At 29.4% G+C, this 12,797-nt stretch overlaps 1 long non-coding RNA gene across 1 annotated transcript; it reads left to right on the forward strand.

Annotated features, from left to right (window-relative positions):
- Positions 1-6,568: 6,568 nt before the first annotated feature.
- On the forward strand, positions 6,569-8,497 carry LOC121204695 (uncharacterized). The gene is made up of 2 exons (XR_005899884.1): positions 6,569-6,853; positions 7,925-8,497. It is a non-coding gene; the product is annotated as an uncharacterized lncRNA (long non-coding RNA).
- The last annotated feature ends 4,300 nt before the right edge of the window (positions 8,498-12,797 follow it).

Here is a 12,797-nt window from a genome sequence, read left to right on the forward strand (position 1 = left end):
TTGGTTTTTTATTGCAAAAAAAATAGAATATCAATGGAAAAGTACAAAAAACAAATCCCATTTTATTACAATAATCTTCCTGATTCCCAGTCGTGTCTATATTCATCATATTTATCACGAATATTTCTCAAGTAAATTCCATCATCTCTAGCAAGCCAAATGGACCTCGTTCACCCAAAATACATTGAACGCAGCATGAAAGTTATCGTAAGCCATGTAGCACCAGAAAAGCATTCCCCCAAATATCTGCAGCTTGAATTTCCAGCTAAACTCAACACCAACAGTGAGGTTATGAATGCCTAAGTCATTATCCTTAGACTTACAATGAACTAATAGTATCTTGCCCTCACTCAGATCATTGACAGTATGGACATGCCATGTAGTTCTTAATGAGAAACTGTTGTTATTGTTATCATCATAGCCTTTTGTAGGTTCAGAGCTTGATGAAGTTATTAATGGGGCTATTGCTTGAACAAGTATGAACAACATAATATTCTTATAGAAATTGTTCATTTTTTGGCTTTTGATTTATTTTATAATGTTTTCAATATTTTTTTCATTATGTTGGTTATATATAGTGGAAAAGTTGAAAACATATTGAAAGTTTATATGGAAAATATTTTCTTTTGGTATTTTTTAGCTAATGGTGAATACAACTTAGAATGTTGTGTAAAATTCAAAATAATACCAAAAAAGAAAAACAAAATGGATACACTTGCTTAAAGGAGTTGTAATGTTGCCAAAATTATTAAATTTACATTAATGTATCTTTTCTGACATTTGGATATCTTTTAATTGATGTTTTTATCTTTACATTTAAGATGATGGCAAAGATATCGTCTGTTGATTTATATTGGACATTGATGATTTATTTTAACGATAACGGTTTGATTTTAATATATTTGAGAAAAAAATTGCTATAATAATTTGATTCTTTTTTAAAATCGAATCGAAATAAAATTGGAGAACAAAAGTAATTGCACTAAATTTTATCTGTTCAAATTCAATTCATCAATTATTAATTTTTTTAAAAAAATTACATCTTTTAAAAAAATTTTGAAAATATTTTTTTTTCATATTAACATTTCATTGGAAACAAAACTCAATTCGATTTTGCATTGAGTTTTAATTCGATTGGCATGGACATTGTTCTCAGTACAGGAGGATGTGGGTTTGAGTGTGCTGAAGTGAGTTATCCTCCTATTTAAGGGTTGGGAAGGGGTTATGAATAGTTCTAGACATTGTATCAAAAAGAGCAAATATGATCAGAATCTATATTAAGGTTATTAAAAAAAATCAGTTCGAATCCATTTAATTTAGATAATAATGATTTTTTTTATCTTATAAACCAAAAGCCTAATCAAATCCAAATAAATTTAAGTAATAATGAATTTGAAATTAAACTAAATTCAAAATTGAATCAAATAGGAAGAATGTTCATTTTACAAGTTTTTGCTCATGTGCCCCATCCCATGTAGTATATATTCTATGTATTTGATGAAAGAGGCCTATGATCCATCATTTGTTGTCTTTTTAGTGATATGTTATATTCTATAGATGTCTCTAACTTATTGATTCGTACGAATTTAGTCCTATTACTTTTTGAATTGTTTATTTTCAATATTTTAGTTAACTTTTTTCTGTTATCTCTGTTTAAAATTTAGGGATAACAAAATTTAACCTTCAATATTTAAAGATATTTTTATTCTTTTTGAATTAAATATATTTTCCGGAATAATGATTTTGTCAGTTTCTATTTGAAAAGAGAATTTTCATTTTCATCATAAAAGAAAAAGAAAACTATTTCTAGTTTTTGTGTTTGATTCGATTTGGTCGAGCCCACACTTAAAGCTAATCATGATATGAGAATAGCGGAGAAGATCATTTGGTTGAAAGCCGATGTAACATCCAGATTTAGGGTCTAGCCAGAACAGTAGTTTCAAACCACAAATCTGAATTAAAAATTATTATTTTATGAACATTAGACGGTCCATGATATGAATTCATGTTTGTGTGAAAATTTCATGAAGAAATTTTATGCCTAAAGTATCTATTTTGAAATTAGGGACTAAATTGAATAAGTTGCAAAACTTGTGTCTTGAAGCTTTAAGCATGAAATTTTCATGGATTATTAATTAGAAGGTCTTAAATGGCAATTTTCCCAATTTCTATCTTTATGGACAAAAAATGGATATGCATGGACAAAATTTGAAAGTTTAGTAAAAATGACATTTTGGTCATTTTGGTCATTTTGTAAAAAAAATGAATTAAAATGGAAAATAAAGCCAAAATCTACTTATCTTCTCCATGCTTGTGCTGAATTTGAAGAGTCACCATAGCTAGGGTTTCTTCAACTTTCAAGCTTGGAAGTAAGTCAATCCTAGCCGCGTTTTTAATGCTTTTTACATTTTTGAGATCCTTGAAGCATGATCTATCCATTTCTAGCTATATTTTGAGCTAGGGTTCATGTATGAAATTTGACCCATGTGTAACATGCATGTGTTTTGATATTTAATGGAAGAATATGAAAGTTTGATGTGTGTTTAACATCTTTTAGTAAGTGATTTTTCATGAAAACCCTTAAAAGGACCTTTTTGCAAAAGATGTAAAAAAAGGTAGTAGAAATGTGATTTAACGAGAAATAGGGGCTGATATGAGTTAGAATATGAATTGGTTAGGCTTGGGTAACCAAGAAAATGCATGCATTTCATTTTACGAGCCTAGGGACCAATTTGTAATTTAGTGAAAAGTTAGGGATAAAATGATAATTTTACCAAAGTATGTGTTATGGGTCGATTTAACCAATGTATGTATTGAACAAGTTAATTTTGGCATTATAGATCAAGAAAAATGTGATTCGGGTCTTGATCGGGGAAAAGCCAAAGTTTATGAGGATTAGGCTCGTTTTTATCATTTTGTACCGAGGTAAGTTCATTTGTAAATAATGCAACATGTACCATACTTTAAATGCTTTAATATTGCATGTATGGTAAGCGTATACATATTTAATATGATGTTGTATCATGTGTATATTGCTTAAATGTTATCATGAAATATGCTTTGATTATTCCTTGAATAAGTGATTGGTACTATGGGTATTGAAATTGACGTTACGAGCAAGTTCGACATAAATGTGGTATCAAAGAATCCCATTTGAACTTTAGGAATAGTTTAGGATACAAGTGACATGTCACTAGGAACTATGTAATTTGAACTCATTGAGTTGTGGTCTGAGTTCATGATATATGTGACACCCGAACTCATTAAGTTGTGGTCTGAGTTCATGATATATATGACACATGTTTTGGCGTCCGGGTATTAGTCTCGTATATTCTACTGGTGGCGGGGTAGTCTGGCATATGTTGTGGATAACTGACAGCCTATTTGAGTAGACCCGTGAGTAGCTCGAAAGCGAGCAACATGTGATGTAAGGTAGCATTGGCTACATATGAGGCACTTAGGTGCGAGATTCTAATGTATCCGATAGTATTCCGAGTGTTCAACGGGTAGTTCTAAAGGAAGTTCAATGAGTAATCTTGATGATAACGAGAAAGTAAGTTATTATGCGCAAGTAGGCACAGGTATGTACATCAAAGTCATGAGAATAACATGAGATATGATGAACGTGTGGTATGAATATGTATATATAGATGTATATGAAGAATAAGTTTAAGAGATTTGATAAAATGAAAGATTATGTTCATTATGTTAAATGTATGACTAATGCTTCTTTAAGTTGCACTTTATTTGCATGTGAACTTACTAAGCTTTAAAGCTTACCCTCATTTCCTTTCCTTTTCTTATAGTGTAGCCAAGCTAAATTTGGGATCGTGGAACGTCGGAGACTCGATCATACTATCAATTGGATTGGGTATAGTTAGACTTATAGTTTTGAGTATGGCATGTATAAGGACTTGGTCTTTTTGTTATCTTTCATATTGATTAGCCAAATGTGTTGACTCATGATAGTATTATGATTATTTTGTATATGGCCATGGGAGATGGCTCATATTGATTATTGGGTTGTAATCCTAATCATTTATGCATGCATGCAATGTGTTATGCTTTATATGGTTGCTTGTGGATGAAATGTGTGATGAATGGCATATATGTTAAGTAAAAGAATAGTGGCTAATAATTATGACCAAAACTATGGTAGTGGCTAATAATTATGACCAAAACTATGGTATAATTGAGTAAATTGGAAGTAGGTTTACCATGGTGAATAAATATGAAATTGGTGTGGAATGCTATATGAAAGCATGATGATTTGAATAGGTGATATGTTGACATTTACAAAGTCATGAATGGATCAAGTTTATGAGTATTTGAGGGATTTAATATACTATGTTGCATGCCATCAAAAATGTATAAGTGAGTGAGCATTTAAGAGTGACAAATCGCTTGGAACATAGCCTCAAAGTTGTCTACACAGGTAGACACACGGGCATGTGTCTACGCCGTGTGTGACATACGGTCTGCCCTATAGGCGTGTGCACTACAGCAAAACAGGTTTTTAGCGGCGTTTGAATGAAAAACGCCGCTAAAGAACAAGCATTAGCGGCGTTTTTTTATAGGTACATCTTTAGTGGCATTTTTTAAAAAGCGCCGCTATAGGTACACCTTTAGTGACATTTTTTAAAAAGCGCCGCTAATGCTCGATCTTTAGCGGCGTTTTTCAAAAGCGCTGCAAAAGAATTTTGGAAAACGGCTTTAGCGGCGCCTTTTAAAAACGCCGCTATATGTACACCTTTAGCGGCGCTTTTTTAAAAACGCCGCTATAGGTACACCTTTAGCGGCGCTTTTTAAAAAACGCTGCTAATGTTCGTTCTTTAGCGGCGCTTTTAAAAAAACACCGCAAAAGAATTTGGCAAAACCACGTTGTGAGCTTTTTTAGTGGCTTTAGCGGCGCTTTTTAAAAAACGCCGCTAATGCTCGATCTTTAGCGGCGTTTTTAAAAAGCGCCACAAAAAACATTTCATCTATCTACTTATAGTTTAACTGGTTTATTTATATTAAAATGCATTTATATTTAATTAAATATTTAAATTCTTCAGAAAAAAATAATGACACAGAGAAAAAATTTGAAAGTAAAAACATAGAAAAATATTTGTTAAAAATGAAAAAAATAAAAATACTATTATTTAAAATAATTTTAAAGATTTTTGGTATATGACTGATTATTTTTTAATTTATATGTTAAATATTTTCTTATATAATTGTAAAAGAGATAATATTAATTTTAAAATATTGAATTAATTATCATTATAGTATAGGGTTTACGGTATACGGTATACGGTTAAGGGTTTAATGTTTATGAGTTACTATTTTAAGGTTTATGGATTATGAGTTTAGGGATCATGGTTTAAGGGTAGTTTAAGGTTGGGGTTTAAGGTTTCACTACAGCAAAACAGGTTTTTAGCTGCGTTTTTTGAAAAACGCCACAAAAAATGAAAAAATTTAAAATACTATTATTTAAAATAATTTTAAAGATTTTTTGTATATGACTAATTGTTTTTTTAATTTATATGTTAAATATTTTCTTATATAATTGTAAAAGAGATAGTGTTAATTTTAAAATATTGAATTAATTATCATTATAGTTTAGGGTTTACAGTAATTAGTTAAGGGTTTAATGTTTATGAGTTACTATTTTAAGGATTGTGGATTATGGGTTTAAGGATTATGATTTATGGTTTAAGGGGTGAGGTTTAAGACTTAGGAGTTATGGGTTAAGTGTTGGTTTTTTGGGTTTATATATTATGTTTATGATTTAGAGTTTAGGGGTAGGGGTTTAAGGCTTAGATTAATTAATGCTTTGTAATTTATATATTAAATAATTTATTATATAATTGTAAAAGAGATAAGATTAATTTTAATATATTAAAATTATGATTATAGTTTAAATTATAGGTTAAGGTTTGGGGTTTATGGTCCAGGATTTATGATATAGGGTTTTGGGTTTAAGGGTTTAGGGGTTAGGGTTTAAGGGTAAATAAAGTGAATTACTTAACTTGTGTATCTTGGATTTTTTTATAATATAAATCTAAATAAGATAAATATAAATTATTATTTTAAAAATATATATATCAAAATGGGTTAAATCCCAAAAGCATAAATTATGAACACAATTATTGATATAATATCATTTTATATTTATATATTGCATACATAAATATTTATATTTATTCAATATAAAAATATATTGATATATTTATTTTTTAAAATGTGTATGATTAAATCAAAATTAAAGTTTCAACTATACATTTAAACCACAATTAGAATTTCACGTCTACAATTACACATTAAACTGAAATTCATATATAATATTGAGATATATCTCTATCAAAATTTAGGTATATACATATAATTAAATATAGTTTAAATTATTTAAGAGATAATGATAAAGTTTATATATATTAAAATAAAATAAAGAATTTTTAGCAGAGCAAAAAGGTGAGAAAATGAATTTTTGTGGCGTTTTTATAAAAAATGGCGCAAAAAGTAAATAATAAAAAAGCGCCACAAAATTTTTTACACAAAACGGTGCCGTTTTGTTACCCAAAATGCATTAGACTTTTTCGTTCCCTCCTTCCCCCCGAAATCCCAAAATTTGACAAGAAATCTTTCTTTTTTTTCCCTCCTTGCTTTTCCCAAAATCGGTTCCCTCCCCCATCCCCAAAGAAATCCTAAAATTTCACTTGAAATTTCTTCTCTTTTTTTCCCCATATTATTTTTCCCAAACCATTTCTCCCCTACCCCGATTCCCTTTATTTTTCCCCCAATTTCCTCAAATCGGCAGCCCTCTGCATCTCCGTCGGTAGCCCGCTGCTGTATCTCTGTCGCATCTGCTGTCAGTAGCCCTCTCTCTCTTTGTTTACTATCACTGTTTTTACTAGTAATTGCTAATCTTTCATTTTTATTCTTCCTGTAATAATTTTGAAGGTTTAATTGGGTTAGATCATTGATTAATTGCTGGTGACATTTTTTTTTGTTATATTGCTCAACAGTTGTTGACTTCTTGTAGAATTTTCCTTGCTTATTTGGTTATTTGATAAAATAGAATTAGGCTTCTTGAATACTTTAGCTAGTATTTTCAGTTGAAATTTTGTTAAATCTTTTTATTTTTTATAATTGTTCTTTATTTTCCAGCTTTTTCTAGATGTTTCTCTGGTTATACATTTATACACACACATATATATAAGCTTTTCCTTTTTAATTCTCTGTTTTTTTTTTCCTTGCCGTATTTCTTTGCTTTATCTACTTTAGAAAGTCAAATATTTTTCCTTTAGCCCTTTAAGATTTTTGGTTTTAAGCCGAAAAATTACATGAAAAAGATACTAGTAGAAGTTTTATCATGAAGCTTTAGCAATTTAAAGCTTCCTCAACTTGAGTAAATGAAGATCTGTAATAATAATGAGATTTTCTATAAGCACATATCACCTGATTTTGTAATTCTGGGTTTTTGTTCTTTGAATATTGTTAAAATTAACTTTGAAATCTTATATTTTTTCTGTTTATTAAAAATATATTTATATTGAAATTGAACTTTTCTGTTGTTTACTAATCACGTTGAACAATATCTCTCCCTCATCTTCTTGATTTTTTCTTCTTAGAGAATCTTGTTGAAGAACAATACTGGACAAACTTCTGTATTGGATTCATTATGAAAATCATTTGTGTCATTTACTACTAATATTTATACATCAACCACATTTTCTTGTGAACATGCAAAATAGAATTTCTATTATTATTATTGAATATATTTTTTATGCATGTGTGGAAGTGATTCCTTGTTAATTGTTATTCTATATCCAAAATGTCGGTCCTATCAATTCTCTTGCATTCTGCATCCTAGTTAAGTTCATCTGATAAATGCTACAGACAACTGATTTTTTTCATCTTTGAACCACTCTCTGTTTAGGAGGAAAAAAAATGATGTAACGGATTGAGCCATGTTCAATCTTGTTTCACGCTAAGCGCTTATATCCGACATATATTTGGACCATGATTTTGAACCAACCAATATGCCAAGAACTGATGAGTCAATAAACTTCGAAATTCCTTTTCTGTCGATTTATTCCTTGCCTATAGAATGATGCAATTGCAGGATGCTCTCGAATTTGATTCCCATTAGCTTGTTGCTCTATGCAAGCATTACAGTTGCAAAGGAATAATTGAATTATATTCTTTATACTTCCAAATTAACACCCTAAACCATTATGTTATTTAGACTTTATTTTTCCTAAAGTACTTGTATCAGACATATTTGAAAATAAATACGGGGCATTGTAAACTTTGAAAAAATTGAAAGCTCATAGATGGACCTTCAATCTTTTCAAGTAATGGGCCATTTCGATTGGGCCAAATTATATGTTTGTAATTTTGTACTGGACTTGGACTTTGTTTTCTTTTTTTTGAACTTATTTCTGGGCCCGGGCAAAATTGAGTGTCTACATCTGTTCCTTTCAATTTTAATTTCGTTTGTTCTTGCTTCTTCTGTTTTATGCAATTTTTATTTATCGTTCCATCAAAAGAGATTGCTCTTGTGTGTTTCGTGTTACTGGGTGTGAGTCAGAATTGTCTTGTGGAGGGTAAACGATTAATCCTTGTTGTTGCAATTCCGATTTAAGGTGTGTTTTCGAAACTGATGATTTTAAGTGTTGAGTTATTGAGGGATTGCATGATATTTTGCCATTTTAGTATGTTTCCGGATTTCCAAGGGATGGGATCGTTTTGGTGTCAAAAACACAAATTTCAGGCTGTTTCAGTGTGGTTTTGTGACTACACGGGTGGCCACACAGACGTGTGGAATTGGGAATTAGGGTTTTTGGGTGAATTTTGGTGCCACATGGGCATGTGTACCCACACGGGCGTGTAAGATCTCCACACGGCTGTGTCGCCTCTACTCTTTATTTTTGGCATTTTTGGATAGTGAGTTACACGGGCTGTTCACACGGGCATGTGTCCCCTCCACACGAGAGTGTGTGGCCTTCATATGGGCGTGTAGACGCCCACACGGCATGGGCACTTCCACACGGCCATGTGGCCCTATTTTGTAGAATGTTCTGTGTAATCCGACCCTCGGTCAAGCCTCGATAAGTGTGTTTGGGACTCAATTTATTTTGGTTCATGTATATATGTGCATTTATGGGCTTTAATTTTTTTGCTTGTTCATGTGATGAATAAGTATGAGTTCATTATTGTTGTCGTAATTGAAAATTAGAATACAAGTGTGATCAAATTTGAATCTGTTTAACTGGAAATGTTAATGTACATTTCTATATATTGTTTGCATAAAATGTGCATTGTTGCATAGCATGAAAATTTTGGGATCTAGCTATGAAGAGGAGGAAGACAGACTTAGCAGTTTTAACTGCGATACTTTTGTTCAACAGTTTACCGCACTATCCTATACGTATATCAGCTCAGCTATATACAGTTACTCAAGTGGCATAGTTCCACGTTTTAGTGTGTTGGGTGGATGAACCTATTTTGGTTCTATGTGGTGTGCATGGTGGATGGGCCTACCATAGCCCTTATGTGGTGTGATGGATAGACAAAGTGGTATTTGGTTGGTGGGGTGGGATTTTGAATTATGCATCCGTTCGCATTTGAATATACGTCTGTTTGTCAGAACATTCTGTCTATGTGTGTGATCTTTTGGTTATGGACAATATAGTTAATGTCATGTGATATGTTTTGATTATTGCGTATGACTTGATTATCATTTTTGTGGTTCGAAAATGTATTTGACATACCGATTGAGATTTTCATAAGTGATATTTTTTATACATATGCTTGTTTGAAGTATTTATTGTGTCATTCCGTCCTTTTCCGTCTGTTCATGTTTTAGCTCATCTCTGTAGTGTCTTTTCTTTCAAGTACTTTTCGTGTTCTGGAGCTGGACTCGGCATACTGGAGGTCTCAAACAGAGATAGTTTGATTCGGTTTAAGTAAAATCTCATAAGTTTTATACGGTAAACTTTAATTCGGTTTGTAAGACGATTATACAAACTGTGGACTGAAATTTAGAAACTATGGATTTATTTTTGAATGTTTGACGTCGGTTTAATATTGTTTCAAACATAATGAACAAAAAGGTTTTCTTGGTTTAAATTAAAGGTTTTGTTTCCGCCACTTTTGGTGGCCAATGTAACTTCCAGGATTCGGTCTAAACTTTTAGGTCAGGTTTTGGGGCGTTACAGAATCTGATAAAAAATTAGTTTCACAAATTAATCAGATATTAACTTTATTGGAAAATTACTAAAATATTATTCATTTTATAAAGTAAGTTATATCATTATGAGGGTCTTTTTTATGAAATATAAAAATCACACATGGTATTTGAATTTAGGACATAACAAATCTTAAACTTTTAATTTTATCATTTGAACCAAAGTTTCATTTCTTTTTTACATAAATTTTTAATAAATATATTTATTATAGATTTTTTTTTCACACTATATACCATAATCTTATACTATATATAACGAAAAAAAAACCATTTAGAAAGTAAAAGTATTTGATAGTCCCTCTATTATAGAGACTGATTTAAATTAGTATTCGATCACTGATTATCAACCAAGTGTCCAATTGGTCTTTTAAATTATTAAAATGGTTTATTTATGAATGGGTCTCTAAATCATGCATTTTTTTCCAGTTTAGTATCTAAATATTTTTGTCCCATTTTAGTACTTTAACTATAATTTCCCTCTCATTTTACTTAAAAATTTACCAGCAACCAATGAATATGTCATGCTCATGTTAGATTTTTTTTATGTAAATTGAAATGAAAATAATAATTTAAATATTAAAATAGGACAAAAAATTTAAGCAACAAAATTAAAAATAATCTAATTCAATGCCAAATTGTGAATTAAGCATTATTAAAATTTGAAAGCCTTCAAACATAATAAAAAATTGTGATTACAAATATTATACTAGTTTTTATATATAAAATTTGTAAGATAAATATGTTATAATTTTTATATATAATTAATTATTTATATATATAATAGTTAAGTTTAGAAATACAATTTAAAATAATTTTTAATTTTAATTTTAGGAATAATTTTTTAAATATATATTTTTTAATTTAGAAATAAAATTCAAAATCATTTAGAAATAATATATAACTACTACTATTTAATTTTAGAAATAAAGTTTTATTTTTCTAAATATTTAGTTTTTAAATTTTAAATAATTTTTAGAATTAAAGTTTTATTTATTAAATAAAATTTTTAAATAATTTATCTCACTTATTTTATTAAATAATTTTAAAATATTTCATGTGTAATTAAATTAAAACATTTTCGTCGATAATAAATTAAAGGTTTTGTAATATAATATATATTATACATTTGAAAAATTGAACATATGGTCTCATCACTAACCCTATATTTTAGCAAAAATTGATATTTAATATTAGTATTAAAGATTAAGTATTTTTTATTTAAAATTTTTAATCTAAATGTTAATATCAAAATTTACTTATTATCATGTATGTTTACAGAGTTAATTAATTTTTCTATGAATTTAGCAATGAGTGTATTAAACGGAAAAGTTAAAAAATTGTGTTAAGAAGATTAAGATAGAAATAAAATTTTCGAAGGTCGAAATTCAATAAATTTATATTTTAAAAAATAACATCTTCCATTTTAATAAGGGTTTAAAGTCCGTAAATATATTTAATTTGTTAGAATTGAATTAGACTGATTAAATCAAGAATTGATGAATGTACCAGTTTAGATAGAAGTATTAAACAAATTACTCGAAACTAATATTGAAATGGGAATTGAAATCAGTTGAACCGGAAGAAATTGATTATTTAACAAAAGCCCATTAAATATAATCTAAATTGAAAAAACTCAAACATAAAATAAAACCCAAAAATAAAAAATGTGGCCCAAATAAAAATAACCTAACCTAAAAAAATAATATATGTAACAATCCTTTTTCATTACCATAACCCTCCTTGTTTCCATTCTTCTCTCAATTGATCAACATTTCCTTTTCTCAAGTAAATTCCATCATCTTTAGCGGTCCAAATGCAGTCTCCATAGTTACATTCATCAAAAAAGCCCTCGATTTCCCTAAACACATCGAGTGTGGCATGAAAGTTGTCATGAGCCATGTAGCACCAGAACAGTGTTCCCCCAAAGAAATTCAGCTTGAATTTCCAACTAAATTCGGTATCAACTGTAAGGTTATGGATGCCCAAATCGTTGTCTTTGGACTTGCAATGAACTAATAGTATCTTGCCATTACTCAATCCGTTAACGGTATGGACATGCCATGTAATGAGCCACGGATCTTGGTGGCTGTTATTAGATTCACAACTAGATGAATCTATTAACAGGGTTATAGCTATTGCTTGAAAAAGTATGAAGAATATAACATTCTTACAAAAATAACTCATGTTTGTTTTTTTTTTCTCTTTTGATTTAGTTTTGTAATATGTTTTCATTATTGTAGTCATATATAGTGGATGTATATGTGAAAGTTGAAAAAAGATTAAAAGGAAATATATTTCTTTTGGTATTTCTTTGCTAATGATGAATCCAAAATTTTAAAATTTTCAGTAAATACCATAAAAGGAAAAAAGAATGAATGCATTTGGTTAAAGGATTAAGAATGTTGCCAAAGTTGTAAATATTTACATTAATGGAATTTTTATGTCATTTGAATATCCTATGGTTTCTGTTTATATCCTTTTTTTTAGTGATTAGTTGATTTACATTTGATTATTTATGTGCTAACTATTTGATTTGGATTTTGAGAAAAGGTGTGGTTAT

The sequence above is a fragment of the Gossypium hirsutum genome, chromosome A08 (genome assembly GCF_007990345.1).
Source record: "Gossypium hirsutum isolate 1008001.06 chromosome A08, Gossypium_hirsutum_v2.1, whole genome shotgun sequence".
Lineage (NCBI taxonomy): Eukaryota > Viridiplantae > Streptophyta > Magnoliopsida > Malvales > Malvaceae > Gossypium > Gossypium hirsutum.